At 34.7% G+C, this 27,789-nt stretch overlaps 1 protein-coding gene and 1 pseudogene across 8 annotated transcripts in view; one reads left to right on the forward strand and one right to left on the reverse strand.

Moving 5' to 3' along the window:
* The window catches only part of LOC125661351 (multiple epidermal growth factor-like domains protein 10), a 296,347-nt gene that overhangs the window by 130,847 nt on the left and 137,711 nt on the right, over positions 1 to 27,789 (forward strand). The window lies entirely within an intron of this gene.
* Positions 16,430 to 26,783, reverse strand: LOC125660820 (uncharacterized; annotated as a pseudogene).

Here is a 27,789-nt window from a genome sequence, read left to right on the forward strand (position 1 = left end):
GTTCGAAACAAATTACTGGAAATATGCGATAGGCGGCATTATGTTAAAGATTGGTCGATGCCAATATGGTGGATCACTGACAAGAAATGAAAATTGAACGTGTTGTTCATATTTTCGTGTATATGATAGGGAACCATATGTTTTGTTTTACAAATGTCAATGTGCATTATTGTATTTCATTAATCGTGTATGTTTATCAGAGGAAAATTTTATTCTTTATTTTCACTTGCAAGATTAGAAGTAAAATACACTTACAGCTTTTGCAAATTAACCAGACTGGATAATGTAGTCTCTGGTATCTCTGTTATTTGATTGTCTTCTAGCCACCTGAAAGAGAAAGAAATACATACAGTTAACACTCATGTTCTCTCATATATAACTGAATTAATGCAATCAATATATTTTAAATTGTTTTAACAACGATTACCCCGATTTATAACAACTTCGCCACCTAAAAAAATATAGCATCATCTAGCAGGCACTTTCAAGATAGTTACATGGATATAATTCAGAAAGATATATGTATCACTACATGCTTTAATAAAAATGTGTTTTTGTCTATAAATAATTGATGTGTTAAATAACCCTAACCCTAACCCTAACCGGTCAACAGGGGATGCTTACTCATCCTAGGCACCTGATGCCACCTCTGGTGTGTCCAGGGGTCCGTGTTTGCCCAACTATCTATTTTTTATTGCTTGTGGGAGTTATGAGATTGATATATTTTCGTTATATTCACCTTGCATGGTAACACAGTTTTCATCGGCATTCTTTTTTACCACGTCGGTACATTAAAAAAAGCCTTGCAGTGTGTTCGGGTTTAGTCAAACATCAACACTGCAGTTTAAAGAGCCTGATTTCCGAAACTATTTCCTCATTTTCCTTCACTGTCGTTCTTCGTAAACGGAGTTATGGTTGTCGGAGTGTGATTCTAAGTTGGTGAGGCGAATACACCATCCTTATATTTTGTTTCAGGTAACAATGGAGTTTGAAATTAAGTATACATCATGATAAATTACATGTAAATAAACTGGTTTTCTCCACAGTTGGCTCAGTGTTAGCTCACAATGCAGCCCTTAGTAATCGCAGAAAACATTTCACTACAGGTGTCATGAAAAAGTGAAAATAACATTGATTTATATCATAATCCATACACCGACATATGATTTTCTTGGTTTTTTTTGCAATTTAACCACCATTGCTGAATTTAACTGAATGACATGGCTCTTTTTGCATTACCTATATTTCAGAACCCGGCTATTAGTTTGCCATATATTTATGTTAAATTTAGTGCTGAAAACCTTCTCAATCGTTTTTATTTAGTGTGTCAGAACCCATCGCAACATCGAAGATCTGTTTCAGTGTCATTTACCAAAGTGCATGAATCTCACTTGTTAATGGCGGGTTATTGACAGGTTCTGATCTCACAATATGTTGGTTTACCAAGCAAAACGTGTAACCGATGAACTGTCATTGTCAGTGGAATAAAAATTGTCTGCAGACGTGTCAACTTCAGCATTGGACTTATCTTAACTACATTTTTTTTTCTGTAGGTTGTTATGCATAAAAATGCTACCATATGCAAGGTGAAGATAACGAACAGTGATCAATCTCATAACTCCTACAAGCAATACAAAATAGATAGTTGGGCAAACACGGACACACCAGAGGTGGTATCAGGTGCCTAGGAGGAGTAAGCATCCACTGTTGACCGGTCACACCCGCCGTGAGACCCATATCCTGATCAGGTAAACGGAGTTATCCGCAGTCAAAATCAGTGTGCAAAGAACGGCTTAACAATCGGTATGAAACACGTCAGACAGCTTTTGACTCAATGCGAGGTTGTATTGACGAACTAGATCGTTATAACGACCATAGATGTTGCGAAATGCTGACTTCAATCGAGACTGTTGAAATTCCTGTACCATCAACTTGTTTGTCAGTAGCTTACCTCGATTTAAAAACTGACTATACCCAGAACAAGCTCTTGGTGATAATGGAATATTGCTACATAAATGTGGGAAGTTGCCGATGGAGAAGCTGAAATCATCCCGTTTGTCGTACAGTTGAGTTGTTAGTTTGCCGTTAATGTCTACTTTCAATAAAATATCTAAGTATGAAGCAGAAGTGGACGACTCTGTGGTGTTCTTTATTTCGAGCTCACAGGGATATATCAAATCGACATATGAATGAAAGCTATCATTGTTAATAGACAAAACGTCATCGATATATCTAAAAGTCGAATTGAAGGTCACAGCGAGAGATTTTTTCTTCTCACGTAGAAGTTTTTGAATAAATTCTGCTTCATATGAATATAAAAACAGGTCAGCTAACAAAGGAGCACAATTCGTACCCATGGGAATTCCAACAGACTGTTGGAAGACCTGGTCACCAAAGACCACGAAGATATTGTCAATGAGGAATTCTAGCATATTTTTTATTTCAACTTCAGAGTACTTGTGCGTGGAATCAGAGTGGTGTTTAGCAAAGTAAGTTTTTGAATGACTGATCACTAGATATGAATGTTTCCGTGTTCCGTTTTTGTTGAAGAAGCAACTGTCTATGATGTCAAAAAGTATAGTCTTTAATTTATCGTGAGGAATGGTCGTGTATAGTGTTGAAAAGTCATAGGTTTTAATGCTATTGATTTGGGAAAAATTCTGTGATTTCAAGTTTACTAAAAGTTCTTTAGAATTTTTTAGAATCCACATTTGATTAATACCACTGCTGGCATATGTAGTCGCACAGTAAGTTTGAAGTTTCTCCTTCGCAGCTGTTAACATTTTCGTGAGGAGCAAAGATAGGGGCTTGGTAGAGCACTGACTGGATCCAGCAATACATCTTTGTTTGTAAGGGTTTTTATGTAGTTTAGGAATCCAGTATAGGTACAGTAACTCATATTCATTCGATCCATTGACTGGAATATTAAATCTGTCTAAAACTGAAGCATGGTTTTGAAGAATTTCGTCTTTTGAAAGGGCAGTTGGAGTATAAGTATGATTACCAAAAGTGGAATTAATGCCAAGTTCGTTTAAAATACAGTTGTAATAATGAGCCTTACAAACAAAGACAATGGTGTTACTAACTTTGTCAGCTGGAACCAAAACATATTCCTCATGTAACCTATCTAATTCTTTTATCACTTCTGGTTTACTAAACACAGAAGGATAGATGGTACGTACTTTTGTTTTCATGTGTCTAATGCAGGATTTTATCCCTCTTATGCTTTTAACCCATTCTGACAATGTATCAAGTTCTTGTTTTTCATATTTAGCCCATCGTCTGGCATAATCTTCGACAGAACTCATAATAGAGATGAAGTTATGTCGCCAATTAAAAGATCGAGGTTCTCTGTATTTAGGACCTTTAAGAATAAGTGATTTGAGGTCCTCATTTTCAACTATATTAACAACACCAGTGATGACATGTCCAGCTGGTCTGTAGTTGAAAGAAGATGAAGAACAAGAACATGCTGGTGGATTACGTATAAGATGGTCTATATCTAAGCACTGCAAAGTTTGTTTATAATTAAAAAGTTCGGATGCAATAGTAGAAGTATAGCTGAAGGAAAAACAGGGTGTAGACCTGAACTTGAAATAAGTTGGAATACACGACTGAAACCTTTTATGACGAAGAATGTTGCTTATGTTGACGACATCTATTCCTTTATTTGTAAATTTGAGCTTAAGGAACTGACAGCATGATTTGGAAGGAATACCATCCATGGTCCGTGCTTGTTTATAGAGCCTGTGGTAGGCAACATCCATAATCATAAAGTTAAGTCTATATCCAGGTGTTGAAAAATCCAAGTATAAACTAGTCATAGCTTCTTCAAGTAACGTATGTAAAACCCTCAATTGAATAGAGTAAAGTTTTGTACGAATATGATGTGGACCCAATTGTCTGTTGACGTGAGGCAAAGGTGAATCAAACGTGACATCATTTGTACTTGGTCTTTTATGTGAACGATGTCCGTGACTGGGTTTTCGTCTTTGGGTATTGGGAAAGAGTCCCATCACATTAACGTTATTTCCTTGTGGACTAGTCAAATTTCCCACATCATATACATTATCATTGCATCCATATGGAAATGCAGTGCCTAGGGTCCTGATCCATTGATCTTCTCGTTGTCTACGAAAAGGGGTGCTTAATGTAGAATTGTTTGTGTGATGGTAATTTTTTTCTAAAATCCTTACCCTCATGGAGAAGATGGAGTGGTCCGGTGCATTAAAATGCTTGTAAAGAAGTTGGTTACCACCATTATTAATTTGAAATCTGTGCCCCGATATTCTTTTATTAAGTGAACCCTTGTTTTCTCCCACATAAATTAAGCCACACAGGTTACACTCAATGGCGTAGACAACGTTAGAAGATTTACAAGTCAGATTATCAAACGTTTTGGTACAGAAACTACGTCCAGTTAAATTACTACTAAATGAATTTTTAGTGAGACTCGGAGATTGCCAGTGGTCGACCTTCGATTACTTACATAAGTCTTTTGGCTGATCATTTTCGAGACATTAGACCCGATAGTCAATATGGCAATGCTTTTTCAGGAGTAAGATTTCATGAGGAAATGGAAGTGAGAGATGAAGCAAAGAAAAAGGGCACTGAAGCTGGAGTAGAACTGAGACTAGGAAACTAAACAGAAGGGAGTTCAAAGCCGCAAAGTACGATGGGAGTTGTTCATGGTTGGACTATAAGACACATTTTAATACAGTTTGCAAACTTAATGAGTGGATAGAAGAGGAGAAAGGTTTATTTCTCGCGGCATCTCTTCGTGGTCAGGCTCAAGCTGTCCTTGGGAATTCACCAGGTGATAACACCGATTTTTACTACCTTGTACAGGCTCTAGAAGAACGCTTTACCCCACCCAACCAAACGGAGTTGTATACAGTCCAAATAAGGGAGAGGTGGAAAAGAGCAACAGAGACTATCCCATAATTGGGACAAGCTGTCAGAAGATTAGCAAATCTTGCTTATCCACAAGCCCCATCCGAAGTAAGGGAAACTCTGGCAATGGAACAATGTCTTGCCTGATTCGGACACGAGAATGATAATTAAACAAGCGCGCCCTAGGGATTTAAACGATGCCATAAACTATGCAGTAGAACTGGAGGCGTACCTAAGGACAGAAGATAAACGAGGTTACAGGGCTTACCAACACCAGTTAAGGGAAGAGGTCATTACTGATGAAGGTTCTTTCAAAATGGAATTGAAGGACTGGATGACATCAATAGAAAATAATATGGCAGACATAAACAAGGAAATTCAACAACTCAGAAATGGTGGAGGGCAGAATAACAGAAAGTCATACAAAGAGTCACCTCGACCAAGTAAATATATGGAGATAGTATAATGTTACAGATGCCATAAGAAAGGACATTATAAATGGAATTGTCCGGATAAAAACAAAAGTATTGATAAGAAGAGTTCAGGAGAGAAAAATACTGAGAAAAAGTATGATTATAAGGGTTCAAATGATCATCTAACTGGGAGAATTGAGTCATGTTCACATGAACCAGGGATGTTCATTTATGTAATGGTTAATGTCATAAAAGTGAAAATGTTGGTCGGCACATGGGCTACTGTCACCATGTTATCAACAGCGTCAATGAAGAAAGTAAAAAAACCAAGGGGAGTTACAGATCCAAGAGCCTGGCATGAATTTTTTTTACTGCAGATGGCGATGAGCTGATGTTGGAAGGTAAAGTAAGTGTTGAGATGGGAATTGGGAAACATCATGCCAAGATGTTAGCATTGGTAGCTGATCTTCAAGTAGAGGGTATATTGGGATTGGATATGATCAAACGTTTTGATATAATCATAGATGCAAAACAAGAGGTCTTTTCATTTCAAGATGATCGTATCCCAGTGGTGTATGAAGGTAAATTTGGATGCTTCAGAGTGGTGGTTAAAGAAACAGTCAGCATACCACTTCGAAGTGAATTAATTGTACCGAGGAAAGTATGCACCTTGAATGAGAGACAATTACAACCCCAATGCATTGTAGTGTCTAAAGAAAGAGACATACAAACATATCATTGACCGCCAGAACATTTGTCCAACCTTTTGAAAATATTGTAGAAGTGCGGTTGTTGAATGTGGACCCTGAACCAAAGGTGGTGTATAAGAACACTGAGATTGGACAATTCCAAGAAACAAATGAGGTAAACTCGGATGACTCCTGTTATCTAGCAGAACGACCTGATATCGAACAATTGTATTAAGACTCTGTAAAGCATCTAACAAAGGTGCATACCAGGGTAGTGGAGTATTTTCTATGGAAGTACGCATCTTTGTTTGCCAAGAGTAACAATGATCTTGGGAAAATCAATGTAGTTAAACACAAGATTGATACAGGGGACGCAAGACCGATAAAACAACCTGTTCGCCGTGCTCCTGCACATTTATCGAAAGAAATTGAAAGAAATATTGACGAAATGTTAGAGTACAATATCATAGAACCTTCAATAAGCCCATGGGCCTCACCTATCGTGTTGGTGAAAAAGAATGATAACTCCTATCGGTTTTGTGTTGATTACAGGCGCCTTAATGTTTGCACAGTTAAATATACATATCGTTTACCCAGGATTGACGAATCCTGGAACAATTGTCTGGATACAATTGGTTTTCCACCTTGGATATGTTTTGGGGATATTGGCAGATTGAACTTCACCCTGCAGACACACTTAAGACAGCTTTTGCCACACGGAGAGGTATGTTTCAGTTCCGAGTAATGCCCTTTGGACTTTGTTGTGCACCAGCCACGTTCGAAAGATTAATGGAAACAATATTGGCTGGATTACAATGGGATGTATGCCTGGTATACTTGGATGATATCATCATAATGGGAAAACATTTGATGAAATGATGGTTAATTTAGGACGAGTGTTCGACAAACTCCAGTCTGCTGGATTGCGATTAAAGGCTAAGAAATGTCATTTGTTCCAGCGTTCTGTAAAGTTCTTGGGCCACGTTATTTCCGAGGAAGGAATAACAGATCCTGAAAAGATTGATAGTGTGAAAAAATGGCCGGTACCTACCAACGCAAGTGAGGTAAGATATTTTCTTCGACTGTGTGGGTACTATAGGAAGTTTATAAAGGACTTTGCAAAGATCGCTAAGTGCTTGCACAAGTTGACTGTAAAAGGTAGGCCATTTGTCTGGGATAATGATTGCCAGGATGTTTTTGATTTATTAAAACAAAAGCTAATAACTTATCCTGTCATGATTTTAAAGGGGCTGGACATCTAGGTCATAAAAAGACACTAGAAAGAGTGATAAGCAAATATTATTGACCTGAATGCAGGAAGGATGTGAGAACGTACGTTGCAGGGTGTGACAAATGTTCTAAAAGAAAAAAGTCCAAATGTCACAAAGAGAGCTCCAATGAAGGTGGTTGAATCTGGAAGTCCCATGTAAAGGGTGGCCACGGATATTTTAAGAGAATTGCCAAAGACGGATCAGGGTAATTGGTATATATTGGTAGTGTCCGACTACTTTACCAAGTGGACAGAGGGTTTCGAAATGCCCAACATGGAGGCCCAAACTGTTGCTAAAATATTGGTGGAGGAAGTCTTTGCAAAATTTGGAGTGCCTAGAATGCTTCATTCGGACCAGGACAGACAATATGAAAGCCATTTGTTCAAAGAATTGTGTGCCCTTTTACATATTGAGAAAACCAGAACATCACCTTACCACCCACAATGCGACGGGATGGTAGAGCGGTTTAATAAAACCCTTGCCACCATGCTTAGTGCATACGTGAACGATCATCAAACAAATTGGGGTGAATTTCTCCCATATATAATACAGGCCTATCGATCAGCAGTTCATGAGACCACTGGCTATACCCCTAACTTTCTAATGTTAGGTAGAGAGACATATACACCCCTGAATATAATGTACGAATTACCTGAAAAGTTGAAAGTCACTCCTTGAAACTAATGGGTTTGGGAGTTACAGGAACGCCTAGAAGAAGCTCACAAAATTGTACGAGAAAACGCAAAGCAAGCTATGTGTCGGCAAAATACATATCATGATCGAAAGCTTAGCTTTGAAAAGTTTGATCCTGATGATATCGTTTTTGTATACGTTCCGGTTAGGAAGATAGGAAGATCCGCAAAACTGACCTCATTCTGGCATGGTCCGTACAAGATCTTGGGCAAATGTTCAAAATTAAACTATAGGGTGGATTGTGGACAAAAGGGTAGAGAACAAGTTGTCCACGTAGATAGAATCAGACTCAAACATCCCCATCTTTTAAGGGGAAAAACTAAATCCAGTGGACTACATGAATTAGTTGATAAATGAAGTCTGAAAGATACCTTTGAATGTAAGGTATATGATGTAAAAGATCACGTTGAGAGTGCGAATCAGCAGGTAGATGACGAAATATCAGAGTCAATTTCGGAACCAAAGGGTCAAATTGGCATGCGGTCACTAGACTCAACTAAAAGGGAAATACGTCCTCCAAGGTTGATGTCAGACTATATAAGAGATTAAGCTCTTGCTTTGGAAATAAATAATGTTGTACAGTTAGATTAGTGTTTTTTTATTGTTGGACAGGTAGTTTAACATCTGTTTTATATTTTGTTTGGGTTACGATGCCAAAGACAAAAATTACTGTAAATAAGGGTATAAAATGTCCATTCTGTCCTTACCGGTTCATTAAAGATGAAGAATTAGCAACACACATCACTGAATGTAGTAAGGGACTTCTATTCTGCAATTACTGCTATTTCAGCTCTACGACTTTCAAGAATCTGAGAAGACATCTCAAGAGACAGCATGATATTGGTGAAGACAATGGTGCTGAGGAAGGAGCAGTTCGAAGTAAAGTTCACTGTCACGAGTCTGATACATAATCTTGGGTCAGACAGGATCCTTGAGATATTCAAGGGGTACTTCCCGAAAATATAAGTGAGAGTGAAAGTGACAATGGAGACATGGGTGAAGAAAAAAGTAGGAAGGCACCTCCGAGTAATGGCGATCCGCAGATTGAAGAAGGTAGACTATTCCGGAAACCAACTAGGCTCATGCCTGTTTTTGCCCTGTCAAGGTTACTGCTGTCTTGTGAACCCATAGTGGAGAAACCATCAGTCCAACACAAAGAGTGTCAGACTGACCCCGTTTACTTTACATAAAGTGTGAAGATAGTCACCAGATGGGTTGAAGAAGGTCAGAAGATCAAAAAGATTAACAAAAAGAAATTAATGTAAATCATGAGTTGTGTAAAATATTGAGAATGCGCAAACTTGACAGATAGAAAGATATTATTGTGTCCCTATTTAATCGTGTATCAATGATAGGTAAAGAAAAAATCAACTGTTACTCTTTGTTGCTTTCATACGAGACGTATGATTTTAAGGGGTGGGTGATGTGATGAATGAGGTTATACCAATCAAAGAAACTCGGGTGGTATGGGGTTTTGCCATGGTGATAACCTGTCTTCCCTACAGTGAAATAGACTGGGCCAATGCTATATATACAGCGATCGACCGCAGATCAGTCAGTCTGATCTCCGCAGCTGTGTAGAGAAGAACACCATAAGAGAAGCTGAATAAACCGATCTTTTGTAAGTAAAAGGCTACGTTAGAGCTGAATAAGCCGTATAGTGTAGGTTAGCTACGTTAGGGCTGAATAAGCCTTATAGTGCTGGTTGGCTAGCTGATCAACCATCGTAGCTTTGACACTTGGTAATAAAGGCTGGATAAGTCTGTACCCCAGTGTCAAAGTGAGCTGGATATATCAGCTAGTAGGAAACCTCAGGTCGGTAGTCTGACCAATGGTTATTTTACGTCAACTTGGAATTTTTGCATTCACTAATGATTATGATGGATTTTAATTACCAATGGAATAAAGCAAATGTCGACCAAATTTTGACCGATGTTGTACGATATGCATCTAATTTGGATATATTTAATCATATAGAATGCAATGTTAGAAATCCACAATTTCACACCGACATACATTCATTCGATCCATTCATTCAAAACTCAAGTCACACTAATAAACTCAATGGTACCTGTCTTAGCCTCTGTACTATGAGCATGGGCGGTAAGACTGCCCTAGATTGATTTTCCTTACTGTACACTAGAATTGATTTTATTTTGTGTTGTGCACTGTCTGGTAGGTTTGATTTTGTTTACTATACACTACGTTTGGTTCTGTTTGCTGTATATTTAGATTCATTTTGTTCCATATGAATTGAAATTTCTGTATAACATTAGTTCCCATTGATCTCACAATAAGGAATAGGAACTGACCCAATTTAAAGAACACGGGTGCTATCGAATATAGCATATGCAAAAAGGAACAGCAATGCCCTTTAACAAACGTGTAGAACTCACACCGACAAATAGCTGGATTCACTCACTCAAAACTCAAGTGACTCTACTTGACATTATCGTATTTACATTAGCCTCTGTACTTCAAGTGTGTCCGGTAAGACTATCTGGGAGCATACAGATGCGTGTATGGTATATATGTACGACATGTACCATCTCACGATTCAATAAAACTGTGTTCTTATCTAGAAATAATCAAAACGTAATGTGTTACCATTTCATATATTGAATCACTATTATAACAAACACGTTATCTACACGTTGGTACATAAGAAAGCCCAGTAATAAAATTGCGTCTAATCAAACATCAACACTGCAGTGTGATAAACCTGATTTCCGAAATAATTTCTTCGTCATTATTTTATGTCGTGCTACATACACGTACCTATGGTTGCTGAGTGCGATTTTAAAAGGAGGCGGCGAATATATCAGCCTTATATCCTCTTTCAGTTTGAAATTAAGTATACACCGTGATAGAATATAGGTAAATGAATTGTTCGCTCATCACGAAGTTTTTGGTATTCGCAGAAAAACAGTTGAAATACATTTATATTGATATATGTCTCACGTCGTCTGAACATATTGAAATTTTAACCAAAACACTTGCAAGCAAAATAGGTGTGTTATCTAGATTACGTTAATTCTTGCCAACTGAATTATTTCCGAACATTTTTAATACAATTGTTATTCCTCATTTCAACTACAGTTGTACTGTCTGGGGCAATATGATTTGTCAGTCAACAGAATTCAAAGTATCATTTTTTTTCATTACTAAACGGGATGGGTGTTCCAGTTTTCAATTTAGTATACGTTTTATTAGTAGTTGATATGTTAATGTTTGTTTGAAGTTGAAAACTTCGTGTGTAAATCCTCAAAAAACCCAAAACTCAACAGCTGTATTTCAATTTTCTGCGCTTGCGCCGGTCTTCATCTAGTAAATGAGTGAACAAATAAAATATCAATTTGCCTTCTGGTTAATGAAGGATATTTCTTGTGATTAGAAAAAAGAAACACAGATGTGACCTTTAACTCAAAAATAAATATATCAATGACAGTTTATATATCAGCAGTTTTTATTTTCATCCATATTCGGAGTCAATATATCATACTCGACACCACTTAGTCTTCTTTATCTGGTTCATAGCTGTGTATCTGACTGGATAACGTTGTTATTGACAGACTAACATGTCAATTATGTGAGAGAGTACTGGCCTATCAATTTATTTTTAATAACATTATACAAAAGTTTCAACAATCTCAATTAAAATAAATATATTTTAACTGTTTACGACTATTATTGTGATATTATAAGCATATGCAATACAATAAATGCAGTGATTTCCACTACACACCTTAGCATAGACTATGATAAGCGATTTTTGCTTTAAATGTACGAAATGTTTGAACACTTTCGACAGAATGAAACTGTGGTAGATGCACATACGAAAACTGCCGTATTGCATTTTAGGAATGAAATTGAAGGACGTCATCTCCCAATAGACGCCTAAGGAGTATAAAACAACTTTGAATGTATTGTCCATTTTTAAAAAAAAAATAGTATCCACTCTAATTGTATTATTTATTGATAACCGGTGTTGTTCTTCAACATCATCTAACATTAACTCCGTCAACATTAACAAGTTGGATTCAATATGATCAGCAATATTCATATCGTTATCCACACACTATATTTTAATCTGTTTGTTATATACCAGTGTCGATTTTTACGATACATTAGGATTGATTTTGTTTACTATACGCTAGAGTTGATTATGTTTGCAATACTCCGAGATTCATTTTCGTTACTACACACTAGGGTTAATTTTGTTTACCGTCCACACAGATTAATTTAGTATGGCATGTAATAGGTTTGATTTCGTGTATGATGCACTATTGTTTGTTTGCTGTACAATTTGTACAGACACATTTCTTTAGTATACAATATGATCAATTTGTTTCCTGTACAATAGAGTTTTATATTGTTTACTTTACACTAGGATCGATTTTGTTTACTATATATTGGATTCGATTGTATTTACTATACACTAAGCTTGATTTTGTTTAATATACAATAGGGTTGATTTTAGTTACTGCACAGTAGGGTTTGACTTTGTTTACTTTAAACTGGGATTGCTTAGAATATATTTTGTTTTTTTATCCACAAGGAGTGCTTTTGTTTGATATATATTAAAATTGATTGTGTTTAAAACACATTGCTATTGAATTTGTTTAACATACAATATGATTGATTTTGTATACTATATACTTGTTATAAATGTTTCTGTAACGTGTATTTATTTATAAAGAAAACGGATTGGCTTCACTTTTGTGTTTTGTACAGGTTGCCTCTTTTACAGATTCCTACAACATCGTTATCATTTACTACGTTTAGTAATATTGCCACTTTATTATTATAAAACATATGTATCATCCTTTATACTTGACATACATCGGGAACTCTTTACATACTGCTTTTTATCTCCTCAAAATTACAGAAATTCGGACGATGTCATGGATATCTCGATCCCGACCTTGTTGTTTATAATTAGAAATAACCGTGGTTATTTGGAAAATGTGGCACATCTTGTAAAATAACGAATGTTTCTGTGTTTGTCTTGTTTTATTGGTATACATTCTTATATAAGTGTTGCTCAAAATAACATGTAAATACTCATTGTAATGGTGACCTCGTTATCTAGTTATATAAATTCGGGTCTTGCAAAACATATGTTTTGTATAAATACAGCATGTCGTTAGCAGTTTGAATTATTGACCAGAGTGATTTACGCCATGAATAAAAGTTGTTCCTGCCTTTTTTCAAAAGGAGTTTGATAACTGTTTAATTTGATCCAGATTATTGCGTATGAAAAGGTGTGCCCATCTGACGAGCAAAATACAATTAATATATGTTGTGTATTAAGAGAAGACGAAACATGTATTTCAATATGATTTGCTCTAAAAGGAAAACACCCTGAATTTATGAATTTTCTCACTGATTTTTGGCATTGTTTGGCAATTATATGCTAACTTTACGCTCCTGTCATAAAACACAGAACAATTTTGGATCAAATTAAATGTAGTTTTGAATTGCTTATATATCCCTTATTTGAATGCTAGATTTTGGGACCCCTGCTGATATCATATATTTCCTGGACCAGATTACAGTAGAAACTGTATTAGTCATTCAGATAGGGGGTGATTTCAAGGTCAACATAAAATATGAATATCACCTTCGTGCATACGGTATATTAAAAATGGAGAATTATTTAATATCATAAAGGAATAATGTATATAATCGTTTGACAAGAAATGTGTTCACATATACAGCTGATCACTTGACAACAATAGTATATAACGACGAAATATTATGACACTTCCCCCGCGATACAACTATCAGAACATGTACGCTGTGACGTACTTTTACATCCTGACGTCATATGGTGCGACGTGCACAGGGGTACATTTATAACAGCACTGTGATTTTTATCGGATAACCTTAACTGAGCTGCGTATATACCTCATAATACAAAATATGATAAACGATCTATACTGTAAATGTTTCAAATTTAGGAAACATTTAGTTACAATTTTGTTTATTATATATTAGTATTGATTTTGTTTTTTATATATTAGTATTGCTTTTGTTTATCATGTATTATTATTGATTTTCTTTATTATATATTAGGATTGATTTTGTTTATTATACATTAGGATTAGTTTTGTTTATCACATACTACAATTGATTTTGTTTATTAAGCTGATTTAGCGATGAAAGGTGATTATAACGAAGAGTGATCAATCTCATAACTCCTATATTCAATGCAAAATGGAAAGTTGGGCCAACACGAATCTCTGGATACACATGTTTGCTGTACATTAGGTTTAATTTGTACCTTACATTAGGTTTGGTTTTATATAACGTACATTAGGTTTAATTGTGTGTATTGAACACTAGGCTTGATTTTATGTACTATACACTAGGTTTAATTCTGTGTACTGTACACTGGGTTTGATTTTGTGTACTGTACACCAGGTTTGATTTGATGTGCTGTACACTAAGTTTAGTTTCGCACACTGTACACTAGGTTTGATTTTGTGAACTGTACACTAACTCTGATTTTGCACACTGTACACTAGATAGTATCATGTGTGCTGTATACTGTTTGCTTATATGTGCTGTACGCTAAGGTTTATTTTGTGTACATCACATTAGGTTTGATTTTGCGTACTGTGCACCAGGTTTGATTTTCTATACTGTACACTTGGCTTGTTTTTGTTTACTCTACGGTTTCATTTTATGTGCTGTTTACTATGTTTGATTATATGTGCTGTGCACTAGGTTTCGTTTTCAATCATGTATATTTAGATTGATTTTCTTTTCCATTGGAAACGGATGTTTCGTATTCGTCCGACCGATAACGTATGCTTATTTCCCCTTGATACCTGAACTCATCCCTGGTATGTCGATGGGACCGTATTTGTTAAATTCTTTATATTGTATTCCTTATGAAGTTATTACATAAATCACTGATCGTTAGTTTCACCTTCATACAATTTGATTTGTTTTAATTACAATAGCCTAGAACTTATTCACATTATTACATTATATGTCACTCACTAGATTTGTTTCTATTTAGAACATATATTGTAGACCTCAATTGATTATGCTTACTATAAACTACTATTGAATCTGTATATTTTAGATACCGTTTAATTCAGACCACTTGATATGCCGTTTACTTTGTCGTTTTATGTTACGACCAATTCAGTTTTATATCAACTTGGAATTATTTCATTCACTAATGAATATACTCAACTTTGATTACCCAAGGAAAGAAGCAAGTGTTGACCTATGAAAGGTGAATATAACGAACAGTGATCAATCCGTTAACTTCAATACGCAGTACAAAATAGATAGATTGGCATGTTATATTTTATTTTTGAGACATTCTATCATACACAATGTTTACACATGGATTAGAAAAAAGATTTTGGTAAAAAAGATGTATGAATTGACGTATCAACACATTTTCACAAGTAAAGGGTTTCTGATTGGTTATGTCGCACAAATTCTTGACATCAGCCACCATTCAAAATAAACGCTAGAAACGGAGCATATGAGTTGTTGGTAATAATAATAATAATAATTGGTTTTATATAGCGCCTTTCCAGCGTTTGCTGCTCAAAGCGCTTTACAATAATCAATGTACATTATTACCCCGGCAGACCTTATTCAAATCTAGAACTTTTTCAGCCTCCTAGGAAGCATACAGTGCAGGCTGCCATTACAAGCACTAGAGCCACTGCATGAAAATTTGCATTTAATTCAAAAAATATATTCCAGTTATTACCCAACTAAATGTCACAATTAAACGTATAATACAGATTCAATTCAACATTATACTTGATATTTAATTGGAATTTCCTTACGGATAATTTTTTTTTGTAAACTTCGAAATTTAATGCAAATTATACTTCAATTTTATGTCAATTATATATCACATAAACAATCGCTTTATACTTCAAGTTAACGATTTTATGTGGATTTTCACGTATAATCCACTCAGTTTATTTGAGCTTTTCATGACGATTAATCTGGTTATACTCCAAGTTTACGATTTTATGTGGAATTTCACGTATAATCCACTCATTTTATTTCAGTTTTTCATGACAATTAATCTGGTTATACTCCAAGTTTACGATTTTATGTGAAATTTCACGTATAATCCACTCATTTTATTTCAGTTTTCCATGACGATTAATCTGGTTATACTCCAAGTTTACGATTTTATGTGAAATTTCACGTAAAATCCACTCATTTTATTTCAGTTTGCCATGCCAATTAATCCGGCTATACTCCCAAGTTTACAATTGTATGTGGAATTTCACGTATATTTCACTCATTTTATTTCATTTAAACGAGGTGCTAAGGTAGCATTACATGAAATGTTACGTGAAGATCCAAATCAAGTCCATAGCATGCAATAGCATTTTGTGAAATCCATGAACAATATATAAACCTAAAAATTGCTTTACCATTGCAATGTACCTTCAGTTGGAAAACAACAGAACAAATCTTAAAACACATTTGATATTTATGGTAGCCATATGACATGTAGCATTTTTACTTACAGAGTAACACATCCACATATATAAACAGGCATACACACACACATATATATAAACATGTATATCCAAATTAGTTTTCTTTTAAATCAGTGCCCGGTATAAAATATTAAAAGAAATAAAATAAACAGTACACACAGTTAAAATTTTAACGCAAGCGCTTTCATTTCATAATCTTCAGATTTTTAAAATAGTTTTGAAAAATTTCAAATTTTGAAAATTTGCAAAATGAAGAAATAAAAAGTTTTACAAAACCTTTTGACACTAAAATGACAGCTATTATTGCTTCAATGAGCAAACACCCATTCATGCCCCGGTTCAATCTGGGTCGGTTTCTGCCTTGCTGAGGGAATGTCACCTTTAATTCGCTTCATCATTTGTCTGCGCGAACGCTTAGACATAGACCTGTCATATTTGAAATCAAGATCATCCAGTATTTTCACATATTCCTCTGATCTCCAAAGAAGAGGTTTGGTTTTTAAAAAACTTTCATCGTCGGTGTTGTTCTCATTCTCTGACGACATAAATGACGGCACCAGAGTATCACCGACACGTCTCTTCTTGGCCTCATCCCACCCAGTTTTTTTTCCACCATGGACTTTCTCCCCTGCAATTTCTGCAAACATAATTAGGAACATCTAAACAACATAATCAGGAATATCTGAACAACATAATCAGGATTATATATAAACAACATTGCCTTTTCATTTCTTAAGGTAGCTCACTACACTAAAACTTATACTCTTTATGACACTACGTTGAAATAATTGTTTTGAAAATCATATTTTTATCCAAATTTGCATATTTTCTGCCTCTTTGGTATATTTACTTACTATATATCATCATATCTTTTATGATTAAATCAATTCGTACTGATTTAAGAAAACATTTCTGGGTGTAATGAGCCACCTTAAACATCATTACAGATTCTTGAAAATTCACAAGACTACTATGTAAATTCGTACCCTCTTCCTCCTGCTGTAGTGGAGCATTTTGGTTTTGTGCTGCTCCACTTTGCCTGTTCTTTCGTTATGTTCTCTCTGTGCCATTGATTCGAAATATCTGGCAATTGTAGCTACAAGAATAGAAAATATACATGTATGTGTCTATATATATATCTTAAAGGATTTATTTACCAAAAACATTTTTGCTCCAATGGTGTCAGATCTATCAAGAGAATATGAGACAATATAAAGCACAAGAAGGATCAATATCACAACATTGACTGAGTTTTGGTCATTCTTGTACTTGATATTGCACACACATTACTCAACATATTGCTCATTCAGAGTTTTAAATTTTTTTTTTCTTTCTTTTAACGTTGCAGTCGTTCTTGTTTACTTTTTAACAATCATCCTTCAGAATGAAAAAGTGAAGATAAGAAATCGTGATCAATCTCATAATAAGTCATTAAATTGTTTTAATTAAAAACAGGTCATGTACGTACAGAGCATCCCAGTTGATTTAAGTTAGGAAGGCAGTATGCTAATGTTAATGCATTCAATAAATTAAATATAACTTACTTTGTAATAATCCTTCCTGGACTTCAGGATAGAACCCTTTTACAAACTTCTTTACAGACTGTGTGGTGGCCTTGTTTACTTCAGAAGATGCTCTAAAATTGGAAAAACTAGATGAATCTTACAATGTCTCAAATGTATAATTTCAAGCTTATTAAATAAAGTTTTTGAAATAAAAAAAAAATTCACTGGTCAAGTGGACCGTTGAGCTGATGGGATTTTCAGGTCTTAACAAACATTTACCAGTCAGTATGTGTTTGTTACCTGAATGAAAAAAAAAACAACAAACAAACGAAATGAAACTTCAAAAGGCATTAATGTGTAAAGAGAATTTCCGAATGTGAAATTCAGATTCCTCCCGCACACCACCCCCTCCCTAACATACGTAAGCGCATTTCCAACTTTTTATTTTATTGAAAAATCGATAACATTGGCAACCTCTGAATGGATGCACGCTGGTCTGAGAACCATAAATACAATTTTATTTGGTCTTACATGTAAAATAGAACAAGTTTTTTCAATAATCTTATATTTAAAGTAGCTCCTTCCTCGTGTGACGGCATATACTTTTCCAACATCTACATCAAATTGAACTCTGCATCATAGAAATATATCGTTTATAGAAATTTTATATATTCCATAAAATCAATTATCTACAAAAGAAAATGTTGTAAATGGCAATAACTCCTATGCTGATATTTTGATCATTTTATCAAGTTTTATTTTTATTATTTTGTTTAAAGAAAATGTGCCATTTTCCGATGTTGACATGTATCTCCATGTATGTCTGACATCTTTAAAAGATGACAAAAAACGCATTTTCTTTTGGTTATTGATCAAACTAAACTATATATTAGCGGGATTTAATAGCTTTTTCATTTCAAACCATTATATGCTTATAAGTCACAATAGGGTGGAGCTCTATAAGTACCTGAATTAGAAAATGGATCAAACTGAATTAAAATTACATACTTTAGTTTATTGTCTTCAAGCTTAGTTTGCCATCTGACAGCACCATCCTCGTCCACAAGCTGTTTGTATGCATCATGAACAGCTGTCTGCATAATAAAGAATATTATAATATACAGTGAGGAATAGTTCGGTGTTTCTGAATCATGAGACAAAACAACAAATTGTTTAGCATATTGAAGATGCCGACAAATCAGTCAATAATGAGGATATACATTGATTCCTGGTAGATTACTAGCTTAGTAATCTAAGGATTTTGAGTTGAATTTCCAAGTTGAGATTTCACCTTTCTGCACCATTTGACATAATTCTGTTATATCATTCAAGTCCTACCAAAACTCAGTTTTCAAGGGGGTAATAAGGAAATAATGCATGAAAAAAGAACAGCTTTGAACTAGTTGATGACGAATTTACCCTTTTCTGAATGCTAAATTATCATGGAATTACAAAAATTCATAATTAACGCAGTTATTGTATGAATTCATAACATATACTCTAATTTTTGGAGAAACATAACGTTTCTGTTGTTCCTCTCTCCTAGTTCCTGTTTTATTGACTGCAAGTTCTTCCCTCATCGGTTTTAAGTCATCTTGAAGTTTGTCCATTTTCTTATCCAGTTTGATTAAATACTGCATAATAGCCTATAATAATAATCAAAAAGAATTCGAAGAATATGCACATTAGTGTACGGATAGAATTTCCTCATTCACTATATAAAACCTTTCTATGAACTTTGTCCTTTAAATATTTGTAAACAAACACGGTTCAGTCTCATTTTGTACTAGGCATTGCAATTGGTGTACTTTTATTCTGAAAACAAAGTCTGTTAAGTCATCCTGAACAAAAAGTCTAAAGGACAGTTCATTTACCAGATGAAGGTAATTACAGTTCACTATTAATATGCAACATAATGGGAGAAATGCAACAGAGCAGGCCGGTATTTAAACCCAGACCCTCTGTATCTCTAGTCAGATGCTCTTAGCCTAGTCAATTTGAAAATAAACAATGAAAAAAATTGCAACATAAATGAATTCAACTTTATATTGTAGAGCTTTTCAAAGTAAACATTATATGAAAACCTGAAATTTCAACTCACTGCACAGATATGAAAAAAATAATGATAATTTAAAAAAAAACGGAATTTGACAACGGTACTGTTGGACTGTCATAATATTTGTTTTGGTGAATCAGTATGACGTCATATGCATAATGGATATACTTCAATCTAATATTTTCGTCTTTTCAATATGCTGATATTTTTTCTTATCATTTTCCGGATTCTAATCAACATGAGGTAAGTTTACTAACAGTCATTTTCCACTTTATTACTGTATTGATTGATGTTTTCCAGTTAAGCTCTAAATATAATGGCTTTCCACGATTAGATAATTTGAATAATAAAACAAGCAAATGGTGATATCTACTTGCCTTTTCCACCCCGTATATATTATATAATTTCATAATATCAATTGAATGCTTAAATTCGTGATGATTAATGCATAATATAGGCTTATTGTGAATTTTCTCTGATAAAAATGCTAATGACGTCATCCCTTGGCAGACGAATTTTTAAAGTATGGAAACCAGTTCGGGCAAGAAATTCGTATTTTTAAAAAACATTTTATCTTTAAAAAAACTGGTTAAAAACAATATGAATAATTGCATTTCATTTATTATTTTGTTGTTAAATTTCCTTGGAACTCCGTTTCAAAGAGTACAATATCCATTTTAATTGAAAATAATAGATTATTTGAGTTTTGTACATAGACTAAGCCAATAAGTCTTTTTAAAGCGATTTTCAAATTTACATTTAATTATTGTTTAATTACTTTGTTTTAGGTCTGTAACAATTCCACGCATATAATATTGTTATCGTCAGATAATTTTATCGAATCCATTTATTCTCAATTGATTATGAAATTTATATTGCTCATTCCATTTAATTTTAGTAACCAAACGCCTACCAACTGGATTAATTGTATGATTTGCTGTGGAACCGTGAAGTCAGAAGATGCTGTTGTTCTCACTACAAAAGGTAGCGAAAACATTGATCTTGCCAGCGGAGAACGAGGCAAAGAACTGTTCACCAAACCAATGCAAAAAGTTCATGAAAAATGTCGCTGTGAATTCATCCGTGCTCACTACATCGAAAAAGAGACTGTTAAACGAAAGAGTGCACACTTGTTATTTTCTAGTGAGTGTGAAGCGACACCATCAAAACTGAGGTCAAACTATTCATTTGATTTTCGTGATGATTGTTTGTTTTGCGGCCAGCAAGTTGTTAGAAAAGGATCTAGAACAAAGTGGTATCCAGTTCGGACACTAGAATTTCAAACCACGCTTTTGAAAGTTTGTGAAAAGCGAAACGATGACTGGGGAAGGATAGTAAAGGGTCGAATAGCATCAGTTAGTGATCTGCACGCAGCAGATGCAGTCTACCACAATGTATGCAGTACCAATTTTAGAACCTCGAAAGAATGCCAAAAATTCTCTGCAGATAAAAGTACATGTGAGCAGAATGAAATCGGTAGACCCTCAACACTGCAATAATAATTTGATGACATGATAAGCTTTTTGAATGATTCTTATGAGGAGCAAGTAATTGTCAACGACTTAGTCATCAAAATACACTCACTTTGTGGAGAAATGGCTTACACGACAAAATGGATGAAACAGAAGTTGAGGGAACACTATGGTGATCGCATTGTTATGTCAGACAAACAAGGACGGAAAGATGTTATAACATTTCGCAAAACGGCTTCAAGTATCTTGCACAGTTTGTATTTAAAAGGCTTAAATAATTAAAGCGAGGAGGAAGAGAAAATGAAGATAATAAAAACTGCAGCAGAACTTATAAGGAATGACATTTGTGCCCTCGAACTTGATAAAGATATAATAACAATAGCTTTCCATGTGAAGCTTCTAAAGCTGTGTTGGCTGACGTCATTTGGGACGATAAGTGTCTGGCTGACGGTCAAATGGAACAGGATACCCAGTACGTCTTGGATGGTGGATCGCTTTTACAAAGAATTCCATGGGAGGTGGGGACAACATTTTCAAAATTATGTTCAATCTATATTGACCATGTAAAGAGGACTTATCCAGAAGCAATTGTAGTTTTTGATGGATATCCAGATTGTCCAACAATGAAATATGTTACACACATGCGGAGATCCAAAGGACATTAAACAACAGATGTTTTATTCACGGAGACCATGCCATGCAAGATGAGGAAAGAACTTTCTCTTGCCAATAACAGGAACAAACATAAATCCATCAATCCATTAGCCTCAAAAATGCAAAATGAAGGCATTGAGGTACTTCAAGCTGATGACGATGCTGATCTTCTCATAGCGAAAACTGCCCTTATATGTGCAGAAAGCAGAATAACAGTTGTTATAGGAGAGGATACTGATATCCTAGTTCTTCTTTGCCATCATTTTTGTGATCATTACAAAGACATTATTTTTCGATCAGCAAAGCAAACAAGTGGTGAAACCTGTAGAATATGGAATATAAACAGAACCGCAAAGGTGTTTGGTCCAACTACGCGGTTGAGTTAAGGCTTTCCTCATAAAATTTTTAATGCCAGTGCTGTACATAAATATACTTTACCGCACTGGCATATTGCACGACGTCACAATGAAAATTACGTCATGACGAAGGTCATGACGTACATATCTACAGTCCTTTTGTGGTTGGAAATGTCAAAATATTGTTTCGTTATTTACCACCGCTGTCAAACGGTAAACTACAATCGCGTAAAAGTTTCTGTCAAATGGGTTATATTAATTCTCTTTGATATTGAAAAAGTTTCAATTTCTTCTTTATATAGCATACATGCTAAAGTAATATCCATATTATATTGTGATCTTGATATCGCTCCTAATCTACACGTATATTTACTTTCACAATGGACTCATTTGCATAAACAGGGTTTCTGTACATAAAAATTTCATCATTAGCACGACACCCCGAGGTTTTTAAGTGAAAGATGTTTGATATATGAGACATGTGAACTTCAGTGCCAAAAGAAAGTTAGGGGAGCAAGTTCTGACTTCAACAGAAAATATGTTTTTCAGGCTAGATTCAACTTCGTATGTGCAAAAATCGCTGCATCTTGCATATTCAATGCAAAAATTAGACATGTTACAAGTCAGACTAAACTTGCTCTCAGCACTTTTCAAATTAAGAAATTAATATGCTTTGAAGTTATATTAATTTCAACTTGCATTGATATCTGGATATCGTGCCAATTTAACGATTTATACATACACGATACGTTTTTATCTTGTTTTTTGATCACGTGATACAGAGTTGATGTAGATACTGTCGGTCTGGTGAAAAATGTATAAGAGGTCAATATGCATTTAATGATATATACATATTGTTTTTGTATAAAAGGGTTGTGTTTACAAAATTTGTCACAAATTGATCTGTTTATTAACGCCTTTTCCCTGACATATTTCTATGGCCCTACTTAACACAACTGCGTACATGCAAACATTTGCCATTTGTTCACGCCATCTCGGGTTGTGACACAACCTCTCGATTATATGGTATTGGGAAAGGAATGGTGCTTAAGAGATGTATGTCCAGTGGATATTTCAGAGAACAAGCTGCTGTTTTCTTTGCAAGTAATTCTGATAAAGATACAGTGATAAAAGCTGGAGAGGAGGCAATTTCGTGCTTGTATGGCGGGATTCCCTACGAAGGGTTACAGATTCTGCGGTGGCGAAAATTTACGTCTAAGGCTGTACAAAACAAATGTACACTGGTCATGGTTCAAACTTTACTTCCCACACCTGATGCTGCCAGTCACCATAGTCTTCGCTCGTATTCTCAATGTCAGATCTGGCAAGGAGATCAAACTGTGCGTGATGCTACTGAGTGGGGATGGGGAATTGAGAAAAATATGTTTATTCCGATGAAAATGACACTTAAACCTGCTCCTGAACACCTTCTTAACATTATTAAATGTAACTGTAAAACAAATTATGATTCCAAAAGATGTACTTGTCGTAAATGAGGTTTGGATTGTTCAATGGCTTGTGGTGAATGCCGAGGCATGTGCAGTAATGGCATAAAACAAAATGAGGTAGAAGATGATCTAGAAAATGGCACTGCTAACGTAGATTCCTAGTTCAGAATTTGATACCAAATATGTTTGCTTATTTCATTTAAAACACATGTAAATGGTAAATCGACAATAAATGCTACAATTTCTCTCGTCTATGTATGCAAAATGAATTGTTGTGATGCACATTGAAAGTAGTATCGTTGAGAAAGACGATTTCATCCAATAAAAATCAACGCTGCATACGATCACACGATTTTATGTGATATTTGAACAAAATCATATTCAATTGTCCCAAATGATATTTTGTGAAAAGATTTAACTTTTTATGATCTGTAATATCAAAATTTACATTTCAGAATGATAAACCATTTTGTTCAGAAATATAGTTGATTCTCTTTAAGTAAATGATTGAGAGTTTCCAGTTTTGGTGATTTTTTGTTCATACAAAACTTCAATTTTGGCCCAAAAATGATGCTTTGGACACGGAATACTATTTTCATCTCTTTAGACATTAATATTCACATTATCATTGATGAATAATAGCGTTCAGAAATATTATTTCGCTCATCATGACTCAATGATGATCATTTTCCGATTTTTTTGTGATTTTTTAAACGAAATCATACTTTTTACCCCACAATCATGATTTGTGCAAAGATTTTGTAGTTCAGATTTTCAAACATGAAAATATACATGATCAAGAATAAAATTTACTTAAAATGATTTGTGTTGCAATTTCTTCAATGTTGCTTCATGTATTTGCTTAATTTGACTAGGCTATCTACCAAATGGGGCATCTAGCCATCAGCAATCGAACCCCGGTCTGACCACCTCACATAATAACATATATTGTTATGATTCCAGTTAAATAAAATGTTGGTTCCCCTTGTATTACACGCATATTATTATTTATCACAATCTTGTTCAAAAGGATTTTTGCAATTAAGAAGTGACAGAGGGAGCAAATCAACCTTCTGATTTAATTTACCTAGAGTATCACTTACTCTCATTGACTGAGAGTTCTGCACTAATCAAATGTTTCCTAAAATTCCTAACAATTAAATGAATTGTATAATATTAACAGAATATTTAGTTTTTCACAATCTGGATGGAGAAAAAGTGGATTATTTTCTAAATCATATTTCAACATACCTCTTCACCTGGGCGAGTTTTGCTTTTTGTCCCGTCTGGTATGATGTATCCATCTCAAAGGACGATATTCTTGGAAGCTGGATGATATAATTAAATATGATTCACTTAGTATGCAATACATATTAAAAATCCTGAATTTTGCAAATTCAGGCTAAGGAGGGGGGGGGGTACATCTCCCTCCAATAGAAACCTAGCAACATAAAGGCAAAAGTATTTAAGGTAGCTCCAAAAAGTTAATATTTTCTATAATTTATAAATAAATTATCTATTTCTAAAAAAGTGTTGTCAGGGCCAATAACTCCTGTGCTAATATCTATTGAATTCCCCGATCCACAATGTATTTATATCAATTTAAGTATATTTATAAAGAAGGTTTTTCTAAACTATTGACAGTATAATTTTGTCATTTATACAGTTTTCATGTATTTTTATGATGTTGTTTAATTATAATGTAATATTTTCTGATTTTGATATGTATACATTGTTTGGCACGATGTTTTTGGCTATATTTAGATCTAAAACTTCATAGTTATTTCGGATTTCAAACATTTCGGTGGAGCATCACTGAAGAGACATTATTTGTCGAAATGCGCATCTGGTGCATCGAAATTGGTACCGTATAAGTTTTACATGTAATTAAACAGTTAACTGAATGCACCATATATTAGTGGAAATTAATACAATTTTTCCAGAGAAGGGTGGATCTACCTTAAACAGTTAAAGGTAATATTGATATTGATGCCAAATTATAAAATTATGTAGGTACATTGTATGTACAATAACTTTGAATATTTTCATTCTAATTCTTTAAAAACTTAGGAGGATTATTACCCGTTACTGGACCACTCTTCCCACTATAATATTTTTAGGGGCCGACTATTATGTAAGATTATTGTCTGGCGCCTCTCTTCACCCCCCCCCCCCCAATTGAGCGAGAGGAAATATGGATAAACATTACATATATCTAAGTACATGTATTTACCGACCTGCTAGATCTGTGTCTGGTGGAGGTTTTTGGTGTTGAGGTGAAAACACAAGATGAAGATTTGTTCTTGAAGTGTTTGTTCTTTATATTGGAGTGTTTGGAGCTCTTCGAGGCAATTGGTACGTCTGAATCATTTAGGGAAGAGTCGTCACTGTATTCTTCATCTGAATGGCAACTTTCCTCCGAGTTAACAAGGGAGGCATTTTCATAATCGGAAAACATCGTGGTAATACTTTGAGATTCTGAAAGTTCTGGCAGCGCGGGATGAAAAGAATCGTATAATCCGCCAATTTTATAATGTGATGATGTTTACGCATCTGTACTTGGCTTATATCAAGTCATTAAAAATGTAATTTTAAATACAAAGATGCCGAAATATTAAACTGTATATACATTAATATATATTTATTTATTTCCCTTTTGATTATTTTGTTTGAAATGATTTACGAAAATGTTTAGCAATTTTGGCGGCTGTAGCATTACACCTCTCGCCACACTGAATGGTAGACCTACACACGTGTGAATAAAGAAGTTAGAAGATAGTTTGATTATTAGAATAACAGGTAAGCCTATCGAACATTGTTTAAAAATGTACATTATGTCATTTTTACTATATCTTTAGTTACGATACTAGGCCTAAACACTAGATACATGTACACTTGTCTGACTATGCGCACAGCAGGGGTGGATCTAGTTAGAGGAGTTGCTACCTTCAAACATTGTGAACAAAAGATCCTAATTTTTATTGTTGTCGTTTTGGGAGTCTTCAACCCCCAACCCACGCCGATGGGGACGCGAAAAGATAAACATTTTGTTGACCCCCCCCCCCTCCGAAAATTTCTGGATCCACCGCTGCGCAAGTTATGTACTGCACGGAGCACAGGAATTCGAAATTGTATCGATAAAGTCAATATAAAACATAACGCATAGCCCATTGCTTGGCCAATCGAGTGAATTTTATTTACTTTATTGTTAAAATTTCGAATTTCTATGATAGGAGAGACATGATATATCAAAACAACCATATTTGAAGAAATGTATGAAACAAACGCACATGCGTTTAGTTTAAGTTACCTGTAGTTTTTTGCATAATTCAAATTACTGATAAAAAAACCCTGGTTACTCATATGCAGTCTCTTTATAAATAATAATAATGAAAATCATGGATTTCCATTCATGCCCAAGTATGGCAAATTTTTACCAAAAGCTAGTAGATATATTCGATTGAATTTTAAATTATTTTTTTTGTTTACCTTATTTCAATTTAATTTGCAAATATTAAGGCTTTGAAGTAGCTTAAATACACACCTTGTAAGTTGTACTTATAAGAACCTTTCATAAGTACCTGATCAGGATATGGGGCTCACGGCGGGTGTGACCGGTCAACAGGGGATGCTTACTCCTCATAGGCACCTGATCCCACCTCTGGTGTGTCCAGGGATCCGTGTTTACCCAACTATCTATTTTGTATTGCTTGTAGGAGTTATGAAATTGATCACTGTTCGTTATCTTCACCTTGTATGTATGTCCAAAATACCTTAAGATATTTATTAAAACCCCATACAAACCGAACAATCATATATCCAAATTATTTCCTTTTGGTGA

Source organism: Ostrea edulis, chromosome 8 (assembly GCF_947568905.1).
Source record: "Ostrea edulis chromosome 8, xbOstEdul1.1, whole genome shotgun sequence".
Classification (NCBI taxonomy): domain Eukaryota; kingdom Metazoa; phylum Mollusca; class Bivalvia; order Ostreida; family Ostreidae; genus Ostrea; species Ostrea edulis.